This window comes from Hemiscyllium ocellatum, unplaced genomic scaffold (genome assembly GCF_020745735.1).
Source record: "Hemiscyllium ocellatum isolate sHemOce1 unplaced genomic scaffold, sHemOce1.pat.X.cur. scaffold_908_pat_ctg1, whole genome shotgun sequence".
NCBI lineage: Eukaryota > Metazoa > Chordata > Chondrichthyes > Orectolobiformes > Hemiscylliidae > Hemiscyllium > Hemiscyllium ocellatum.
In genome coordinates, this window is record NW_026869302.1 from 91,110 (window position 1) to 113,287 (window position 22,178).

Consider the following 22,178-nt stretch of genomic DNA (forward strand, 5'->3'; position numbering starts at 1 on the left):
GAAGAAAAAACATCAAGAGAACATTCAGTGAGTGAGTGAAGCAGGGAGAGACATCCTCCAGCTTCCACACTCTGTTGAGACCTCAGCAACAACTGTTGAAAGTTAAACTTAAAATCCTCGTTCTGTGGGAGTTTGATCACACCCATTCAGGATGCTTCTATTCTTCCATCTAAGCTGTTTTATAGGTTTTCAATGGACAACAACCCTCAGCCTGAAAACCTTTCTTCAAAACAAAGACAGGACAAAATACATCTCTTAAAGCCATAACACCATCGCAAAGTGATAGGGCGGGAGTATGAGACTTTGTTAGAGGGTTATTCCTTTAAGACCACTATCCTATTGGAGTGTCAGTATTGAGGGTGTGTCCTTTGTCAGAGGGTGATATTGAGGGAGTGATGTCATTACTAATGGGAGCACACTGAATAAGCTCTATCTTAAAACATTTTTAAGCTCAGTACAAAAATTCCCCTGAAGCCTATGTCTCAGAAATTTCAGGGACAGGTCATTCTGCTATAATGTGTGTTTTGTTAATGTAAATTCAATGTAACATAATTGATGAATTGGTGACACTGTTTCTAAAGCATGAACATTTAAAATATAACGCAATTACATCACCAACACATTAAGCACTGTTTCCAAAGTGCGATTTATCAAAAATGCAGGGTAGCACAATAATGCAACTGTTGTGTTACAGAAGAATGATCTGTTCTCCACCACATTATTTCCTCCTACATCTGAGATGCAGATTACAGCACCACCACAGGCAGGAGGCTGTAACTACAATGTGACATGTTTACATTGGAAAGTTGGCCCAGGAATTCAAACAATGTGGGGAAGATGAGAACATGTGAGGCAATCTTGAGTCAACAATTTTGAATCAATATGAAGTTGAATTGATATTTATGTACCTGATTATTTTATTCCACTTTGGATGGCACAGTGGCTCAGTGGTTAGCACTTCTGCGTCACAGCACCAGGGCCCTGGGTTTGATTCCCACCTGTCTGTGTAGAATTTGCACATTTTCCCTGTGTCTGCGTGGGTTTCCTCTGGGTTCCTCCCACAATCCAAAGATGTGCAGGTCAGGTGAATTGGCCACACTAAATTGCCCACAGTGTGAGATGCGTTAGTCAGGGATAAATGTGGGGGAATGGGTTTGGGTGGGTTTCTCTTCGGAGGGGTGGTGTGGACTTGTTGGGCTGAAGGGCCTGTTTCCACACTGTAGGGAATCTAATCTAATCCAATAACGGTAAAGTTGTTCATTACCAACAAGCTTGCTGCAATTTCTCACTGTTTACACAAGATGCAACATTCAGAAAGCATGTTCAGCTCTGAGTGAAGTCACACTTCAGTTCACAGCTATTCAACCACGTTGGCAGCACTCCATCTTGGGTAAGACAGGGTCACACAACAGCACTTGGGGAGCAGAAAGGATGAGGGTGTTTGGGGTTTCTGTCTATACACTAAATAGCACACACACTGAAGTTTAATTGTACTCCATTTGCTGAAGACATTCTGCTGGTAATTTGCTGTTTGTGCTGATGTACAGAACAAGAGCTTTATAGATCAAGCTGTCAAGGACAAAGGCAAGGAAGTTACACTGAGTTTATAAAGGTCTGCTTAGTTTACAAAGACATCATTGTGTCCAGTTCTGGTCAGTGCACTTCAGGAAGGATGTGAGAGTCTGAGAGGATATGGAGGGGATTTCCCTGAACAGTTCCAATGAGCAGGGATTTCAGTGACAGGATGCATTTGGGGAAGCTGGGACTGTTCCTCTCAGAGCAACGGTGACTGGGGGTGAATCTGACTGATGAGGAAGAGATGGGGCCAGGTTTAGATCAGGGAGACAAAGGAAAACTGTTCCCTTTTGCTGAATGTACAAGGATCAGGGGAGACATATTGAAGATTCGGGGTGGGATAGACAGAGCAGGGGTTGTGAGGAAGGACTGTTATACACTGTGAGTGATAATAATCTGGATCTCACTGCCTACAAGGTGGTGTGGAAGGGAAGATGCTCACTGATTTCAAACAGAATTTGGATGAATATTTGTGGGAAATAAACTCTCAGAACAATGAGGAGAGAGTGGGGAAATGGCACTGACTGCATTACTGTACAGAGAGGGCTGGCATAGCTCAATGGACTGAATGGCTCCCTGAGAATTCTATGGCTCTCAGACAATCCAAACCAGTGCCCTTAACCCAACATCCCATGGGATTCGGTTGCACTGATAAAGTTTGAAGCAGCGTTTCAGCTTCCTTTAACAGTTTGCCCCTCACAGACACAAACACCAGCAACAGTGAGAACAACAGCTACAATGAATATCCCAGCTCGTATTCCCAGGATCAGGATCACATGCAGACTCTCTCCTCTGTTATCTAGAAAACACAGAGAAAGGATTAATCACTTCCTGTCCATGTTCAATCTCTCTCAGGCTCCACATCACTCCAACTGTGGCAGTGATACAGTGAGAATGTCACTGGGTGAACAATTCAGAATCCAAAGCTAATGTTCTGGGAACATTGGTTCACATTACATTGTTACAGATGGTGAAATTTAAATTTAATTACAGATCCACAATTAAAAAGTTTGCCTAATTGAGACCGTGTAACCATTGCTGATTGTTGTAAACACCCAGCTCATTCACTTATGGCCTTCACTTATGGGAATCTCCTGAAATTTTACCCGGCCGACCCTACATGTGATTCCAGACCCACAGCAATTTGATTGGCTCCAAACTGTCTTCCAAACCAGAAAAGCCACTGGGATGAAATATAAAATGTGTCTTTCTGAGCAACTAATGGTTTCTCAGAGACACCAAAGTGTCCAAGATCTTTTCACTGTGAACTTGCTGCAAGTGCCATTCTGACCGTCCACTTTAGTGGGGAGACGATGGTCTAGTGTTAATATCTCTACAGGAATCATGCAGACAGTGTGGTGCTGTCTGGAGATTGCAGATTGGATCCATTCTAGCTGATGGTGGAATGTGAATTAATTTAAAAATCTGGAATTCAGGGTCCAATGATAACCATGAAATCATTGAAGATTGTCAGCAAAACCCATCTGGTTCACTGGTGTCCATCAGGGAAGGGCAGTGCTGACAGTATCAGGTCTGACTTACAGGAATGAAGCTAGTGAATGAATCAAATCAAAGTGTGGGATATTGGAGACAGTGCAGGTTTGTCCTGGGGGATTCCCTGTCAAAGGTTTCTCTCTTTTTTGCAGACAGGATTGTGTTGTTGTGAATTGTTGGAGAGAAATCTGGAAACGTTGTTCACAGAGTGTGACATCTCTCTTGGTCTCGTGTAAATCCGCCATGATCTCAACAGACCACTGCACAGAATTTCAGATTCTATTAAATAAACAGCTCCAGACATTACCCAGAGACTGGAGGAAACTACTACAAGTGAGTGTGTGAGCACCCTCCCTATCTTTGTCACCTCAACCCATTCAACAACTGCCACAATCTCTAAACTCAACCAGCCCCTGTACCCAATATCACCTCTGTGACATGACACAGCCCATTCACTCGTCTTTTCCTCTGTAACCTCCTCCTGCTACTATACAACCTCCTTACCTCTGTAGCCTCCTCTAGCCCCTCCGACCCCCTCCCTATCTCTGTCACCTCCTCCTTCCATACATCCCTCCCTATCTCTGTAACATCCTCCAAATGCTACAGACTACCCTATATGTGTACACCCCTTCACCCGTTATACCCCCCTCCCTATCTCTGTAACCTCCTCCAGAGAGGACACCCCCTCCCTATCTCTGTAGCCTCCTTCAGCCCCTACACCCCCTCCCTATCTCTGGAACCACCTCCAGCCCCTACAGCCCCTCTCTATCTCTGTAATCCCCTCCAGCCCCTACACGCCCTCTCTATCTCTGGAACCCCCTCCAGCCCCTACACTCCCTCCCTATCTCTGGAACCCCCTCCAGCCCCTACATCCCCTCCCTATCTCTGGAATCCTCTCAAGCCCCTACAACCCTCCCTATCTCTGGAACCCCCTCCAGCCCCTACACCCCCTCGCTGTCTCTGTAACGTCCTCCCACCGCACACACCCGTCCGTTTTGTGTAACCTCCTCCAGCCCCTACAATTGTCACTATCTCTGTAAGGTCTGCCAGCCCTTACACCTCTATCTCTGTCACCTCCTCCAGCCCAATGCTTTGTCGGAGCAGCAGTCGGAGAGGAGCAGAAAGGTTGGAGCCTTCACTCTGTCCAGAGGCAGGTCTCCTGAGGTAACCTCACAATTTAAAAATTAGCTCAGGGAAAGAGGATTGGTTGCCTAGGAACCAATCTTCAGGGCTCAGAGTAAAACCTGTCGGGAAACAGAATGTAACGTCCTTATCCTTGTGCCTTGTCATTCTTTAGGAATAGAGAAATCTGACTTGGTGAGTAATGGGTGAGGTTGGGTAGTTTATTCCTAGTTTATTGTTTGTACTTGCTAAGGAGAACTCAGCACTGCGGAATGCTCCTCCTGCAATAATGTGTGGAATCACAGACACTTACAGCCTCCTTGGTGACCATGTATTCAAGACGTATATTCAGCTGCAGCTCCTGATTTGGTACAAGGAGCAGATGCAGCTGCAGATGGAGTCATGATGGAGCATCCATGACGCTGAGGACATTGTGGATAGCACATATACTGAGCTGTTGCACCATACGGAAGAGCTACACAGGCAGAAAGGTCTGGGACAACCACCAGGAAAACTGTGGTCAGGTCATGCACGAGTCCCCTGTGGCCATTCCCTCACAAACAGATATCATGTGCTGGATACTGTTGTCGGGGGGTGGCCTATCGGGGGAAAGTTTGCAGTGTCGCAACTGGCTCTGCTGCAGAGTGCAAGAAGTAAAAGGCTGGCTGGTCTTCAGTGACAGAGGACTCGTTTGTAAGAGGAACTGACAGGCAGTTCTGTGGTGCAGAAAATGGGGGAGATACTAAATGAGTATTTTGCATCAGTATTTACTGTGGAAAAGGATATGGAAGACATAGACGTAGGGAAATAGATGGTGACACCTTGTAAAATGTCCATATTACAGAGGAGGAAGTGTTGGATGTCTTGAAATGCATAAAAGTGGATAAATCCCCAGGACCTGATCAGGCGTACCCCAGAACTCTGTGGGAAGCTAGAGAAGTGATTGCTGGGCCTCTTGCTGAAATATTTGTATCATCGATAGTCATAGGTGAGGTGCCGGAAGACTGGAGGTTGGCAAACGTGGTGCCACTGTTTAAGAAGGGCAGTAAATACAAGCCAGCGAACTATAGACTGGTGAGCCTGACCTCAGTGGTGGGCAAGTTGTTGGAGGGAACATAGAACATAGAACATAGAAGGATACAGCGCAGTACAGGCCCTTCGGCCCTCGATGTTGCGCCGACCGAATCCTACCTAACCTATACTAGCCCAATAGCTTCCAAATGCCTATCCAATGCCCGCTTAAATGACCATAAAGAAGGAGAGTTCACCACTGATACGGGCAGGGCATTCGATGAACTCACAACCCGCTGTGTGAAGAATCTACCCCTAACATCTGTCCTATACCTACCACCCCTTAATTTAAAGCTATGTCCCCTAGTAACACCTGACTCCATTAGCGGTAAAAGGTTCTTAGTATCTACCCTATCTAAACCCCTAATCATCTTATACACTTCTATCAGATCTCCCCTAAACCTTCTCTTCTCCAATGAGAACAGCCCCAAGTGCCTCAGCCTTTCCTCATAAGATTTTCCTACCATTCCAGGCAACATCCTGGTAAACCTCCTCTGCACTCGTTCTAAAGCTTCCACATCCTTCCTATAGTATGGCGACCAAAACTGCACACAATACTCCAGATGAGGCCTCACCAGAGTCTTATACAACTGCAACATGACCTCAGGACTCCGGAACTCAATTCCTCTGCCAATAAAGCCCAGTACACCATATGCCTTCCTCACAGCACTATTTACCTGGGTGGCAACTTTCAGAGATCTGTGTACATGGACACCAAGATCCCTCTGCTCATCCACACTACCAAGTAGCCTACCATTAGCCCAGTACTCCATCTTCTTGTTATTCCTACCAAAGTGAACGACTTCGCACTTAGCTACATTGAATTCCATTTGCCACATTTCCGCCCAGCTCTGCAACTTATCTATATCCCGCTGTAACCTACCACTTCCTTCCTCACTATCCACAACTCCACCGACTTTTGTGTCATCCGCAAACTTGCTTACCCAGCTTTCAAGTCCTTCCTCTAGATCATTTATAAAGATAACAAAAAGCAATGGTCCCAAAACAGATCCTTGTGGTACACCGCTAGTAACTGCGCTCCAAGATGAACATAATCCATCAACTACTACCCTCTGTCTCCTTCCAGCCAGCCAATTCCTAATCCAAACCTCTAATGTATCCTCAATGCCATACCTCCGAAGTTTTAGCATTAGCCTACCATGGGGAACCTTATCGAACGCCTTACTAAAATCCATATACACAACATCTACTGCTTTACCCTCATCCACTTCCTTAGTCACCTTCTCAAAGAACTCAATAAGGTTTGTGAGGCACGACCTGCCCTTCACAAAACCATGCTGGCTATCCCTGATCACGTTATTCCTACCCAGATGTTCATAAATCTTATCCCTTACCATTCTCTCTAAGACTTTGCCCACCACTGAAGTCAGACTCACTGGCCTATAGTTACTAGGGCTATCCCTACTCCCTTTCTTGAACAATGGGACCACATTCGCTATCCTCCAGTCCTCTGGTACTATTCCCGTTGACAATGACGACATAAAAATCCAGGCCAATGGCTCTGCTATCTCCTCCCTAGCTTCCCATAGGATCCTGGGGTAAATGCCATCAGGACCAGGAGACTTATCTATATTCATCCTTTCCAATATTCCCAAAACCTCTTCCCTGCACATTTCCAGGGCATCCATTCTAATTATTTGTGATTCCATATTCACATCAGCAACAGTGTCCTGTTCCTGAGTGAATACTGATGAAAAGTACTGATTTAATGTCTCTCCAATCTCCTCCGCCTCCACACACAACTTCCCACTACTATCCTTGACTGGACCGATACCTACCCTAGTCATCCTTTTATTCTTGACATACCTATAGAAAGCCTTTGGGTTTTCCCTAATCCTACCAGCTAAAGACTTTTCATGTCCCCTTCTCGCTTCTCTTAGCTCCCTCTTTAGCTCCTTCCTGGCTACCTTATAACTCTCAATCGCCCCTACTGAACCTTCACGCCTCATCTTTACATATGCCGCCTTCTTCCCTTTCACAAGGGACTCCAATTCCTTACTAAACCACGGCTGCCTCACAAGGCCCTTTACACCATGCCTGACTGGTACATACCTATCGAGGACACGCAGTAGCTGCTCCTTGAACAATCCCCACATCTCATTAGTGTTCTTCTCTTGAAGCCTGTTTTTCCAATCCACACATCCTAATTCATGCCTCACAGCATCATAATTTCCCTGCCCCCAGCTATAGCTCTTGCCCTGCGGCGCACGATTATCCCTCTCCATCACTAAAGTAAAAGTCACCGAGTTGTGGTCACTGTCCCCGAAGTGCTCACCTACCTCCAAGTCTAACACCTGGCCTGGTTCATTACCTAGAACCAAATCCAATATAGCCTCCCCTCTTGTTGGCCTGTCGACATATTGTGTCAGGAAACCCTCCTGCACACATTGTACAAACACCGACCCATCTAATGAACTCGAGCTATAGCTCTCCCAGTCAATATCTGGGAAGTTAAAGTCCCCCATAACAACCACCCTGCTACCTTCACTCTTTTCCTGAATCATCCTCGCAATATTATCCTCTACTTCTCTAGGACTATTAGGAGGCCTGTAGAAAACACCTAACAGGGTGACCTCACCTTTCCTATTTCTAACCTCAGCCCAAACTACCTCAGATGGCAAGTCCTCTTCCATCGTCCATTCCACTGCTGTGATACTGTCTTTGACAAGTAATGCCACGCCTCCCCCTTTTTTACCCCCATGTCTGATCCTACTAAAACATTTGAACCCTGGAATGTGCAACAGCCATTCTTGTCCCTGTTCGACCCACGTCTCTGTAATGGCCACAACATCGAAGTCCCAGGTACCAACCCACGCTGCAAGTTCACCTACCTTATTCCTTATACTTCTGGCATTGAAGTATACACACTTCAATCCACCTTTCTGGTTACAGGCACCCTCCTTAGAGATCGCTGCATTATTCCTAACCTCCCTGAGGGACAGGATGTACGTGTATTTGGAAAGGCAAGGACTGATTCGGGATAGCCAACATGGCTTTGTGCGTGGGAGATCATGTCTCACAAACTTGATCGAGTTTTTTGAAGAAGTAACAAAGAAGATTGATGAGGGCAGAGCAGTAGATGTGATCTATATGGACTTCAGTAAGGCATTTCACAAGGTTCCCCATGGGAGACTGGTTAGCAAGGTTAGATCTCAGGGAATACAGGGAGAACTAGCCATTTGGATACAGAACTGGCTCAAAGGTAGAAGAAAGAGGGTGGTGGTGGAGGGTTGTTTTTCAGTCTGGAGGCCTGTGACCAGTGGGGTGTCACAAGGATCAGTGCTGGGTCCTCTACTTTTTATCATTTACATAAATGATTTGGATGCGAGCATAAGAGGTACAGTTAGTAAGTTTGCAGATGACACCAAAATTGGAGGTGTGTTGGACAGTGAAGAAGGTTACCTCAGATTACAACAGGATCTGGACCAGATGGGCCAATGGGCTGAAAAATGGCAGATGGAGTTTAATTCAGATAAATGCGAGGTGCTGCATTTTGGGAAAGCAAATCTTAGCAAGACTTATACACTTCATGGTGAGGTCCTCGGGAGTGTTGCGGAACAAAGAGACCTTGGAGAATAGTTTCATAGCTCCTTGAAAGTGGAGTCGCAGGTAGATAGGATAGTGAAGAAGGCATTTGATATGCTTTCTTTTATTGGTCAGAGTATTGAGTACAGGAGTTGGGAGGTCACGTTACGGTTGTACGGGACATTGGTTAGGCCGCTGTTGGAACATTGCGTGCAATTCTGGTCTCCTTCCTATCTGAAAAATGTTGTGAAACTCAAAAGGGTTCAGAAAAGATTTACAAGGATGTTGCCAGGATTGGAGACTTGAGGTCCAGGGAGAGGCTAAACAGGCTGGGGCTGCTTTCCATGGAGCGTCGAAGGCTGAGGGGTGACCTTGTATGACTCTATAACTCTCTATGTCCACAAATGGGACTCTCGAATTGGATATTATCCTCCTGGTCAGAACTTCAGAGTAGCTACCAGGCATTCTGAAGGGTAAGGGTGAACAACCAGCTGTTGTGGTACATGTCTATGCTAAAAAAAAATGAAATGTGGTTCTGTAATAGGAATTGAGAGAGTTAGGGAATAGATTAAAAAGGAAGTCATAAAATATCTTTGGCTGACAGGATCAAGGAAAATCCCAAGACTTTTTATAAGTATATTAAGGGCAAGTGCAGCATCTCTGATAGTCTGATTGCCTCTTCCTGAGGTCTCAATAACCATTCAACAACTGCTGTCTGCTTCAACATAGGGCCTCTTCCAGACTTGCTGGAACCAATTCCCAGATACAGACCTCATTAACAGCCACCTTCTGCGATCTGTTTAAACACAATACCCTTCACTTTGTCTGTTGGAATTCCTTTGACCAAGAATCTGCCTGCAATCAGCCTCCAGGCCTGGCCTCACAAACAAACAGATGCTTGTTGGTCTGCTATCTTCCTTTTACCACAAGCTGTCCCAAATTCCACAGTTCATTTTCAGCTCATACTTCCCAATTCACAACTCCAACCAAAACTGGTAAAACAATACAAACAAAAATACTGAAAAATCAGTGAGCATTCTAACATTAGTTACTTCCTTTCTTATCTGAGGCTGCATCCCATCAGGACCAGGGACTTGTTGGCCTTTTCTCCCACTAGTTTCTCTGGTTCATTTCCTCTTGTGAGAGTTTCTGTATTTATTTCCTCCCCTTGGTTATTGTAGAATTTACTGGAATACAGTGGGACCACCTCTTATTTCATGCTGTCCAGTGATGTGCAAGTTAGTGTGGATTGGCAATGCAAAATTGTCCTATAGTGTCCAGGGGTGTGCAAGCTAGGTGAGTTAGCCAATGGAAATGTAGGGATATGAGGCTAGGCTGTATCTGGGATGCTCATCAGAGGGTCAATGTGGATCTGATGGGCTGAATGGACTCTTTACACCCTGCAGACATTCTATGATTGATTGTATCTCTTCTCTGCCCCACATTCCAGGATTCAATTTGGTGAAACCTCAATGTGCTGACTCGAAGATAAGGAAATCCTTCCTCAGCTGAGGTGACTCAAGCTATAAAATGTCAATACCTCCCAGCTGTCATTTGAGGCGACTGACAAATGGGAGTAGAGCAATGTGAACACTGAGGGCTGTGCTGAACACTCAGGGTGAGGGCAGGGAGTCAGACATCAATATCAGGGCTGCTAACTTACTCCCAAACGCTATCCTGCGACCGTCCGACCTGTTGGCACCAACAGTGTTCCCCGCCTCACAGGAGTACACACCCTCCTGTTTGGGAGTGATTCTGTACAAGGTCAGGTCTCTCTCAGATGATTCCAGAGGCTCAGTCTCCTCTCCCTGTCTCCGTACCCACTTGTACCAGCTGGTTGGGGGGTTACTGTCGCTGGTACAGCTCAGGGTGATGTTGTCACCTTCGTGTATCGCACTGTCCGATGGAGAGATCGACACCTTCACATTCCGAGGGGCATCTGACAGAAAGGGACAAGACCCTCAGTGAGAGACAGCATTACCTGAGCATCACTCACTCAGGGAGACATTGCAAGGGGTGACGTAACAGGAAAATCGGTCACAGATCCCTCAGGGCAGATAACTTGACAATTCTTCAATTAAAGGGCGCAGCTTTTAAGGAAGAGAAATGGTGAGAGGTGAAATAGATTAGGGACAGATTGCCAAAGTTCAGGGCTGTAAATGGGAGAGTGAATTGGGAAATACTCAAGAGGCTGAAACTAGACAGGGTTACAAGGATAGGGAGGGGGTGTAGGGAATGGGGAGCATTACCGAGACAGAGAGGGCATAGAGACTGGTCGAGGTCCAGAGTAGGGAGGAGTGTAAGGACTAGTGGAGGTTACAGAGACAGAGAGGGGTGTCAAGGCTGGAGAATGATACAGGGATAGGGAAAGGTTTTGGGGCCAGAGGGAGGTACAGAAATAGGGAGGGAGTAAGTATTGGAGAATGTTATGGAGACAGGGAGGAGTGTAGGGACAGGAGGGGGTTTCAGAGATAGGGAGGGGGTGTAGGGGCTGGTGGGGGTTACAGACACAGGGAGGGGGTGTAGGGACTGGAGGGGGTTACAGAGATAGGGAGGGGGTGTAGGGACTGGAGGGGGTTACAGAGAGAGGAAGGGGGTGATGGAGGGTGTTGAAAGCCAAGAATGGGAATTTTATAATCGATGTGTTGCTGGACTGGGGAACGATGCAGGAGAGGGAGTGAGAGGAGGGTGATTAGAGAAAGGGACTCGCTGTGAGTTCAGAGACCGGGGGACAGTGATGTTTTGGATAAGGAGCTCTCATGCAGTGAGTAGTGACAGAGACCGGGGAGTTTACATTGGGAAAAGGTCAACCTGGGAATGTCACTCACAGAGCACCTCAATCCTGAAGCTCTTTGAAGTTTGTCTTCCAATAACGTTTTCCGCTTTGCAGTAATAATCTCCAGATTCCGTTGGGGTGATGGAGCGAATGGTCAGGATGTTCCCTGTCCCCTTGTTAGCTGCTGAGTTCACACTGTCCTTATACCAGGTGTAGAGAGCTCCTGGATTACTCCTGGAGTTACAGGTCAGGGTAACCCGGTCTCCCTCCTTCACCTCTCCCTGTGGCTCATTGCGAACAATGGTAACATCTCCAGGACCATCTATAAGAGGAATTACAGCTCGAATCAGGTCAGGGAGAGGGATAAAGCTGTGGAATATCATGGAACATTCTCCCAAATCCCATGCCTGACTATCCAACTGTATGTGGTGACCAGGGATCTAAACACAATGCTCCGAGTGTGGTCTGGGGGCTATTTTCTGTATATCCCACACCCTCTTTACTTACACTGTACATTAATGTGTTTGGGTGTAGAATCCCGGGAGCTGACAGAATTCCCTGCTGTACAGATGTAGCTACAAGATGTATCATTCCTGGTGGGTTGAATCCTAATCGTGTCGGTATTTTCTCGCAGATCTTTCCGTTGTCTGTTGCACATTTTCCTCCAGCTGTAGGTATGAACCGGGGGGTTGGCTTCACCTCGACACGTTAACGTGATCTCGGTCCCCTCCTTCACTGTATCCTCAGAAATAATCTCCACGTTTCTCGGTCCGTCTGTGGGGAGAGAGAGACGTGATTCGGAGATTTCAGAATCCCTCACATATCCGGGTCCACAGGAGACAGGGGGTCTCTGAGGGGTGGGGTGGGGGAACACCAGAAAGATTGCTGATCAGAAATGAAACCCGGAAAAATGACATGTCAACAATACAATCTCTGAATTTACGTAGCGTCTGTTGAAGAAGGTGTTGGATTGAAAAGGGTGAAACAGTAATGTGACTGCAAGTTGCTTCAACAACATCAGGAGAAGAGGTCGGCTTTCCTCAATGTCTGAGAGGAAAGAGGGAGATGGAGGGGTGAAGCGAGGGAATATCTGAGCTCAGGGTCATAGGCGGCTGAAAGCAGAGCCGGTGGTGGGATTCAGGTGCTACTCTAGAGGCCAGGACACGAGGAGGTTACAGAGATAGGGAGGGGGTGTAGGGACTGGAGGTGGTTACAGAGATGGGGGTGTAGGGGCTGGAGGGGGTTACAGAGATAGTGAGGGCTTGTGGGGGCTGGAGGAGGTTGCAGAGATAGGAAGGGGGTGTAGGGGCTGGAGGGGGTTACAGAGATAGGGAGGGGGTGTAGTGACTGGAGGAGGTTACACGGATAGGAAGGGGGTGTAGGGGCTAAAGGGTGTTACAGAGATAGGGAGGGGGTGTAGGGGCTAAAGGGTGTTACAGAGACAGGGAGGGGGTGTAGGGGCTAAAGGGTGATACAGAGACAGGGAGGGGGTGTAGGGGCTAAAGGGTGTTACAGAGACAGGGAGGGGGTGTAGGGGCTAAAGGGTGATACAGAGACAGGGAGGGGGTGTAGGGGCTAAAGGGTGTTACAGAGACAGGGAGGGGGTGTAGGGGCTGGAGGGGGTTACAGAGATAGGGAGGGGGTGTAGTGACTGGAGGAGGTTACACGGATAGGAAGGGGGTGTAGGGGCTAAAGGGTGTTACAGAGATAGGAAGGGGCTGGAGGGGTTACAGTGATAGGGAGGGAGCGTAGGGACTGGAGGGTGATACAGAGATAGGGAGGATGTGTAGGGACTGGAGGGTTTACAAAGCAGGGAGGCGTGTAGGGGCTGAAGGAGGTTATAGAGATAGGAAGGGTGTGGAGGGGCTCACAGAGATAGGGAGAGAGTGTCGGGGCTAGCGTGGGTTACAGAGATTGGGAGGGGCTGGAGGAGAGTACAGAGACATGGAGAGAGGAGAGGAACTGGAGAGTGTTAAAGAAATTAGGAGGGGGTGTAGCGGCTGGAGGGGGTTACAGAGATAGGGATGGGGTGTAGGAGCTGGAGGTGGTTACAGAGATAGGGATGGGGTGTATGGGCGGGAGGGGGTTACAGAGATAGCGAGAGGGTTTAGGGGCGGGAGGTGGTTACAGAGATAGGGAGGGGGTGTATGGGCGGGAGGGGGTTACAGAGATAGCGAGAGGGTTTAGGGGCGGGAGGTGGTTACAGAGATAGGGAAAGGGTGTAAAGGCTACAAGGGGTTAAAGAGATAGGGAGGGGATGGAGGGGTTACAGTGATAGGGAGTTGGTTGGGGCTGGAGTGGGTTACAGAGATAGGGAGGGGTTGTAGGGGCTGTAGGAGGTTACAGAGATAGGGAAGAGGCATAAGGGCTGGTGAAGGGTTATAGAGATAGGGATGGCGTGTAGGGGGTTACAGAAATATGAAGAGGGTGTCAGGGATGGAGGGGGTTACAGAGATAGGGAGGGGGTGTCGAGGCTGGAGGGGGTTACAGAGAGAGGGAGGAGGGGGTTAGGGGCTGGAGGGTGTTATGGAGATAGGGAGGGTTATAGGAGCTGGAGGTCGTTACAGAGATAGGAAGGGGTTGTTGAGGGTTACAGAAATAGGGAGGGGATGCCGCGGATGGAGGGGGTTACAGAGATAGGAAGGGGATCTAGAGGCTGGAGGAGTTACAGAGGTAGGGAGGGGGTTACAGACATAGGGAGGAGATCTATGGTCTGGAGGGGGTCACAGAGATAGGGAGTGGATATAGGGATTAGAGGAGGTCACAGAGATATGGTGTAGGGGCTGAAGGAGTTTACAGAGATAGGGTGGGGATGTAGGAGCTGGAGGAAAGTACAGAGACAGGGAGGGGTGTAGGAGTTAGAGCAGATGATAGAGATAGGGAGGGTCTGAAGAGGCTGGTGCAGGTTACAGAGATAGACATTGGTCAAGGTTTGGAGGAGGTTAGAGAGACACGGAGGGTTGGAGGGGGTTACAAAGATAGGGAATGGGTGTTGGGGCTGGTAGTGGTTACAGAGATAGGGAGGGGGTGTAGGGGCTGGAGAGGGGTTACAGAGATAGGGAGGGGGTGTAGGGGCTGGAGGAGGTTACAGAGATAGGGAGGGGGGTGTAGGGGCTGGAGGGGGTTACAGAGATAGGGATGGAGTGATGGAGCTGGAGGAGATTAAAAGATATGGAGGGGGTTCAGAGATGGGGAGAGTGTTCAGTGGCCAGAAGATTACAGAGATAGGGAGGGGGTGTCAGGGCTGGAGCGGTTTACAGAGATAGGGAGGGGGGTCAAGGCTAGAGATGGTTAGGGAGATAGAGAGATGTGTAAGGGCTGAAGGAGCACGCAGAGATAGAGAGGGATGTAGGGGATGGAGGAGGTTATAAAGATAGGGACTGATTAGGGATTGGAGGTAGTTACAGGGGGAAGGGATATAGGGCCTGGAAGAGGATATAGATATAGGGAGGGGGTGATGGATGAATTTGAAAGTGTTGAGTGGGAAGTTTATAATCGATGTGTTGCTGGACTGGGGAACGATGCAGGAGAGGGAGTGAGAGGAGGGTGATTGGGGAAAGGGACTCGCTGTGAGTTCAGAGACCGGGGGACAGTGAGGTTTTGGATAAGGAGCTCTCATGCAGTGAGTAGTGACAGAGACCGGGGAGTTTACATTGGGAAAAGGTCAACCTGGGAATGTCACTCACAGAGCACCTCGATCCTGAAGCTCTTTGAAGTTTGTCTTCCAATAACGTTTTCCGCTTTGCAGTAATAATCTCCAGATTCCGTTGGGGTGATGGAGCGAATGGTCAGGATGTTCCCTGTCCCCTTGTTAGCTGCTGTGTTCACATTGTCCTTATACCAGGTGTAGAGAGCTCCTGGATTACTCCTGGAGTTACAGGTCAGGGTAACCCGGTCTCCCTCCTTCACCTCTCCCTGTGGCTCATTGCGAACAATGGTAACATCTCCAGGACCATCTATAAGAGGAATTACAGCTCAATTCAGGTCAGGGAGAGGGATAAAGCTGTGGAACATCATGGAACATTCTCCCAAATCCCATGCCTGACTATCCAGCTGTAGTATGGTGACCAGGGATCTGAACACAGTGTTCCGAGTTTGGTCTGAGGCTATTTTCTGTATATCCCACACCCTCTTTACTTACACTGTACATTAATGTGTTTGGGTGTAGAATTCCGGGAGCTGACAGAATTCCGTGCTGTACAGATGTAGCTACAAGATGCATCATTCCTGGTGGGTTGAATCCTAATCGTGTCGGTATTTTCTCGCAGATCTTTCCGTTCTCTGTTGCACATTTTCCTCCAGCTGTAGGTATGAACCGGGGGTTTGGCTTCACCTCGACACGTTAACGTGATCTCGGTCCCCTCCTTCACTGCATCCTCAGAAATAATCTCCACGTTTCTCGGTCCGTCTGTGGGGAGAGAGAGAGAGAGACGTGATTCGGAGATTTCAGAATCCCTCACATATCCGGGTCCACAGGAGACAGGGAGGCTCTGAGGGGTGGGGTGGGGGAACACCAGAAAGATTGCTGATCAGAAATGAAACCCGGAAAAATGACATGTCAACAATACAATCTCTGAATTTACGTAGCGTCTGTTGAAGAAGGTGTTGGATTGAAAAGGGTGAAACAGTAATGTGACTGCAAGTTGCTTCAACAACATCAGGAGAAGAGGTCGGCTTTCCTCAATGTCTGAGAGGAAAGAGGGAGATGGAGGGGTGAAGCGAGGGAATATCTGAGCTCAGGGTCATAGGCGGCTGAAAGCAGAGCCGGTGGTGGGATTCAGGTGCTACTCTAGAGGCCAGGACTCGAGGAGGTTACAGAGATAGGGAGGGGGTGTAGGGACTGGAGGTGGTTACAGAGATAGGGAGGGGGTGTAGGAGCTGGAGGTGGTTACAGAGATAGGGATGGGTGTAGGGGCGGGAGCGGGTTACAGAGATAGCGAGGGGGTTTAGGGGCGGGAGGTGGTTACAGAAATAGGGAGGGGGTGTAGGGACTGGAGGGGGTTACGGAGATAGGGAAAGGGTGTAAAGGCTACAAGGGGTTAAAGAGATAGGGAGGGGGTGTAGGGGCTGGAGGGCTTACAGTGATAGGAACGGGGTGTAGGAGCTGGAGGGCTTACAGTGATAGGGAGGTGGTTGGGGCTGGAGTGGGTTACAGAGATAGGGAGGGGGCATAAGGGCTGGTGAAGGGTTATAGAGATAGGGATGGCGCGTAGGGGGTTACAGAAATATGAAGAGGGTGTCAGGGATGGAGGGGGTTACAGAGATAGGGAGGGGGTGTCGAGGCTGGAGGGGGTTACAGAGAGAGGGAGGAGGGGGTTAGGGGCTGGAGGGTGTTATGGAGATAGGGAGGGTTATAGGAGCTGGAGGTCGTTACAGAGATAGGAAGGGGTTGTTGAGGGTTACAGAAATAGGGAGGGGATCCCGCGGATGGAGGGGGTTACAGAGATAGGAAGGGGATCTAGAGGCTGGAGGAGTTACAGAGGTAGGGAGGGGGTTACAGACATAGGGAGGAGATCTACGGTCTGGAGGGGGTCACAGAGATAGGGAGTAGATATAGGGATTAGAGGAGGGCACAGAGATATGGTGTAGGGCTGAAGGAGTTTACAGAGATAGGAAGGGGATCTAGAGCTGGAGGAAAGTACAGAGACAGGGAGGGGTGTAGGAGTTAGAGCAGATGATAGAGATAGGGAGGGTCTGAAGAGGCTGGTGCAGGTTACAGAGATAGACATTGGTCAAGGTTTGGAGGAGGTTAGAGAGACACGGAGGGGTTACAAAGATAGGGAATGGGTGTTGGGGCTGGTAGTGGTTACAGAGATAGGGAGGGGTGTAGGGGCTGGAGAGGGGTTACAGAGATAGGGAGGGGGTGTAGGGGCTGGAGGAGGTTACAGAGATAGGGAGGGGGGTGTAGGGGCTGGAGGGGGTTACAGAGATAGGGATGGAGTGATGGAGCTGGAGGAGATTAAAAGATATGGAGGGGGTTCAGAGATGGGGAGAGTGTTCAGTGGCCAGAAGATTACAGAGATAGGGAGGGGGTGTCAGGGCTGGAGCGGTTTACAGAGATAGGGAGGGGGGTCAAGGCTAGAGATGGTTAGGGAGATAGAGAGATGTGTAAGGGCTGAAGGAGCACGCAGAGATAGAGAGGGATGTAGGGGATGGAGGAGGTTATAAAGATAGGGACTGATTAGGGATTGGAGGTAGTTACAGGGGGAAGGGATATAGGGGCTGGAAGAGGATATAGATATAGGGAGGGGGTGATGGATGAATTTGAAAGTGACGAGTGGGAATTGGAAAATCGAGATATTGCTGGACTGGGGAATGATGCAGGAGAGGGAGTGAGAGGGGGGTGATTGGGGAAAGGGACTCGCTGTGAGTTCAGAGACCGGGGGACAGTGACGTTTTGGATAAGTAGCTCTCATGCAGTGAGTAGTGACAGAGACCGGGGAGTTTACATTGGGAAAAGGTCAACCTGGGAATGTCACTCACAGAGCACCTCGATCCTGAAGCTCTTTGAAGTTTGTCTTCCAATAACGTTTTCCGCTTTGCAGTAATAATCTCCAGATTCCGTTGGGGTGATGGAGCGAATGGTCAGGATGTTCCCTGTCCCCTTGTTAGCTGCTGTGTTCACATTGTCCTTATACCAGGTGTAGAGAGCTCCTGGATTACTCCTGGAGTTACAGGTCAGGGTAACCCGGTCTCCCTCCTTCACCTCTCCCTGTGGCTCATTGCGAACAATGGTAACATCTCCAGGACCATCTATAAGAGGAATTACAGCTCAATTCAGGTCAGGGAGGGGGATAAAGCTGTGGAACATCATGGAACATTCTCTCAAACCCCATCTGAGCACTGGCATTATGTCAGAGAGAGACCAAGAGTATTCCTCATATTCTGAAAGAGGCCATTCATCCCCTCTTCTCCATGCTAGAATTTCTCATTCCCAAGAGCACCTCCACTGTAATGCCTGACTATCCAACTGTAGTGTGAAGACCAGGGATCTAAACACAGTGCTCCGAGTGTGGTCTGGGGGCTATTTTCTGTATATCCCACACCCTCTTTACTTACACTGTACATTAATGTGTTTGGGTGTAGAATCCCGGGAGCTGACAGAATTCCCTGCTGTACAGATGTAGCTACAAGATGCATCATTCCTGGTGGGTTGAATCCTAATCGTGTCGGTATTTTCTCGCAGATCTTTCCGTTGTCTGTTGCACATTTTCCTCCAGCTGTAGGTATGAACCGGGGGGTTGGCTTCACCTCGACACGTTAACGTGATCTCGGTCCCCTCCTTCACTGTATCCTCAGAAATAATCTCCACGTTTCTCGGTCCGTCTGTGGGGAGAGAGAGAGACGTGATTCCGAGATTTCAGAATCCCTCACATACCCGGGTCCACAGGAGACAGGGGGTCTCTGAGGGGTGGGGTGGGGGAACATCAGAAAGATTGCTGATCAGAAATGAAACCCGGAAAAATGACATGTCAACAATACAATCTCTGAGTTTACGTAGCGCCTGTTGAAGAAGGTGTTGCATTGAAAAGGGTGAAACAGTAATGTGACTGCAAGTTGCTTCAACAACATCAGGAGAAGAGGTCGGCTTTCCTCAATGTCTGAGAGGAAAGAGGGAGATGGAGGGGTGAAGCGAGGGAATATCTGAGCTCAGGGTCATAGGCGGCTGAAAGCAGAGCCGGTGGTGGGATTCAGGTGCTACTCTAGAGGCCAGGACTCGAGGAGGTTACAGAGACAGGGAGGGGGTGTAGGGGCTGGAGGGGGTTACAGAGATAGGGAGGGGGTATCGGGACTGGAGGGGGTTACAGAGATAGGGAGGGGGTGTAGGGGCTGGAGGGGGTTACAGAGATAGGGAGGGGGTGTAGGGGCTGGAGGGAACTATAGAGATAGGGAGGGGGTGTAGGGGCTGGAGGGGAATACAGAGATAGGGAGGGGGTGTAGGGGCTGGAGGGGGTTACAGAGATAGGGAGGGGGTGTAGGGACTGGAGGGGTTTACAGAGATAGGGAGTGGGTGTAGGGTTGGAGGGGGTTACAGAGAAAGGGAGGGGGTGTTATGGCGGAGGGGGTTACAGAGATAGGGAGGGGGTGTTATGGCGGAGGGGGTTACAGAGATAGGGAGGGGGTGTAGGGGCTGGACAGGGTTACAGAGATAGGGAGTGGGTGTAGGGGCTGGAGTGGGTTACAGAGATAGGGAGGTGGTTACAGAGATAGGGAGGGGGTGTAGAGGTTGGAGGGGGTTACAGAGAAAGGGAGGGGGTTACAGAGATAGGGAGGGGGTGTAGGGACTGGAGGGGGTGATGGAGGGTGTTAAAAGCCAAGAATGGGAATTTTACAATCGAGGTGTTGCTGGACGGGGGAACGATGCAGGAGAGGGAGTGAGAGGGGGGTGATTGGGGAAAGGGACTCGCTGTGAGTTCAGAGACCGGGGGACAGTGACGTTTTGGATAAGTCGCTCTCATGCAGTGAGTAGTGACAGAGATCAGGGAGTTTACATTGGGAAAAGGTCAACCTGGGAATGTCACTCACAGAGCACCTCGATCCTGAAGCTCTTTGAAGTTTGTCTTCCAATAACGTTTTTCGCTTTGCCGGGAAGGTGATAAAGCTGTGGAACATCATGGAACATTCTCCCAAATCCCATGCCTGACTATCCGACTGTAGTGTGGAGACCAGGGATCTAAACACAGTGCTCCGAGTGTGGTCAGGGGGCTATTTTCTGTATATCCCACACCCTCTTTACTTACACTGTACATTAATGTGTTTGGGTGTAGAATCCCGGGAGCTGACAGAATTCCCTGCTGTACAGATGTAGCTACAAGATGCATCATTCCTGGTGGGTTGAATCCTAATCGTGTCGGTATTTTCTGGCAGATCTTTCCGTTGTCTGTTGCACATTTTCCTCCAGCTGTAGGTATGAACCGGGGGGTTGGCTTCACCTCGACACGTTAACGTGATCTCGGTCCCCTCCTTCACTGTATCCTCAGAAATAATCTCCACGTTTCTCGGTCCGTCTGTGGGGAGAGAGAGAGAGAGAGAGACGTGATTCGGAGATTTCAGAATCCCTCACATATCCGGGTCCACAGGAGACAGGGGGTCTCCGAGGGGTTGACGGGGGGGGGGGGGGGCGGAGGGAACATCAGAAAGATTGCTGATCACAAATGAAACCAGGAAATGTGACCAAAAAAAAGTTTATAACACTTAACCTGCACTTACATAGCGCCTGCTGAAGAAGGTGTTGCATTGAAAAGGGTGAAACAGTAATGTGACTGCAAGTTGCTTCAACAACATCAGGAGAAGAGGTCGGCTTTCCTCAATGTCTGAGAGGAAAGAGGGAGATGGAGGGGTGAAGCGAGGGAATATCTGAGCTCAGGGTCATAGGCGGCTGATAGCAGAGCCGGTGGTGGGATTCAGGTGCTACTCTAGAGGCCAGGACTCGAGGAGGTTACAGAGATAGGGAGGGGGTGTAGGGGCTGGAGGGGGTTACAGAGATAGGGAGGGGGTGTAGGGACTGGAGGGGGTTACAGAGATAGGGAGGGGGTGTAGGGACTGGAGGGGGTTACAGAGACAGGGAGGGGGTGTAGGGACTGGAGGGGGTTACAGAGATAGGGAGGGGGTGTAGGAGCTGGAGGGAGCTATAGAGATAGGGAGGGGGTGTAGGGGCTGGAGGGAGCTATAGAGGTAGGGAGGGGGGTGTAGGGGCTGGAGGGGGTTACAGAGATAGGGATGGGTGTAGGGGCTGGAGGGGGTTACAGAGATAGGGAGGGGGTGTAGGGGCTGGAGGGGGTTACAGAGATAGGGAGGGGGTGTGGGGACTGGAGGGGGTTACAGAGATAAGGAGGGGGTGTAGGGACTGGAGGGGGTTACAGAGATAGGGAGGGGGTGTAGGGGCTGGAGGGAGCTATAGAGATAGGGAGGGGGTGTAGGGACCGGAAGAGGTTACAGAGATAGAGAGGGGATGTCGGGGCTGGAGGGGGTTACAGAGATAGGGAGGGAGTGTCGGGGCTGGAGGGGGCTACAGAGATAGGGAGGGTGTGTAGGGGCTGGATAAGATTCCAGAGAAAGGGAGCAGGTGTAGGGTTGGAGGGGGTTACAGAGAAAGGGAGGGGGTGTAGTGGCTGGAGGGGGTTACAGAGATAGGGAGGGGGTGTAGGGGCTGGAGGGAGCTATAGAGGTAGGGAGGGGGGTGTAGGGGCTGGAGGGGGTTACAGAGATAGGGATGGGTGTAGGGGCTGTAGGGGGTTACAGAGATAGGGAGGGGGTGTAGGGGCTGGAGGGGGTTACAGAGATAGGGAGGGAGTGTGGGGACTGGAGGGAGTTACAGAGATAGGGAGGGGGTGTAGGGACTGGAGGGGGTTACAGAGATAGGGAGGGGGTGTAGGGGCTGGAGGGAGCTATAGAGATAGGGAGGGGGTGTAGGGACCGGAAGAGGTTACAGAGATAGAGAGGGGATGTCGGGGCTGGAGGGGGTTACAGAGATAGGGAGGGAGTGTCGGGGCTGGAGGGGGCTACAGAGATAGGGAGGGTGTGTAGGGGCTGGATAAGATTCCAGAGAAAGGGAGCCGGTGTAGGGTTGGAGGTGTAGAAGCTGGTGGGGGTT

At 49.5% G+C, this 22,178-nt stretch overlaps 1 long non-coding RNA gene across 1 annotated transcript; it reads right to left on the bottom strand.

Annotated features, from left to right (window-relative positions):
* Positions 1-1,661: 1,661 nt before the first annotated feature.
* Positions 1,662-11,830, bottom strand: LOC132814774 (uncharacterized). The gene is made up of 3 exons (XR_009644482.1): positions 11,637-11,830; positions 10,472-10,747; positions 1,662-2,374 (listed from the first exon to the last, which is right to left on the bottom strand). It is a non-coding gene; the product is annotated as an uncharacterized LOC132814774 (long non-coding RNA).
* Between the last annotated feature and the right edge of the window lie 10,348 nt (positions 11,831-22,178).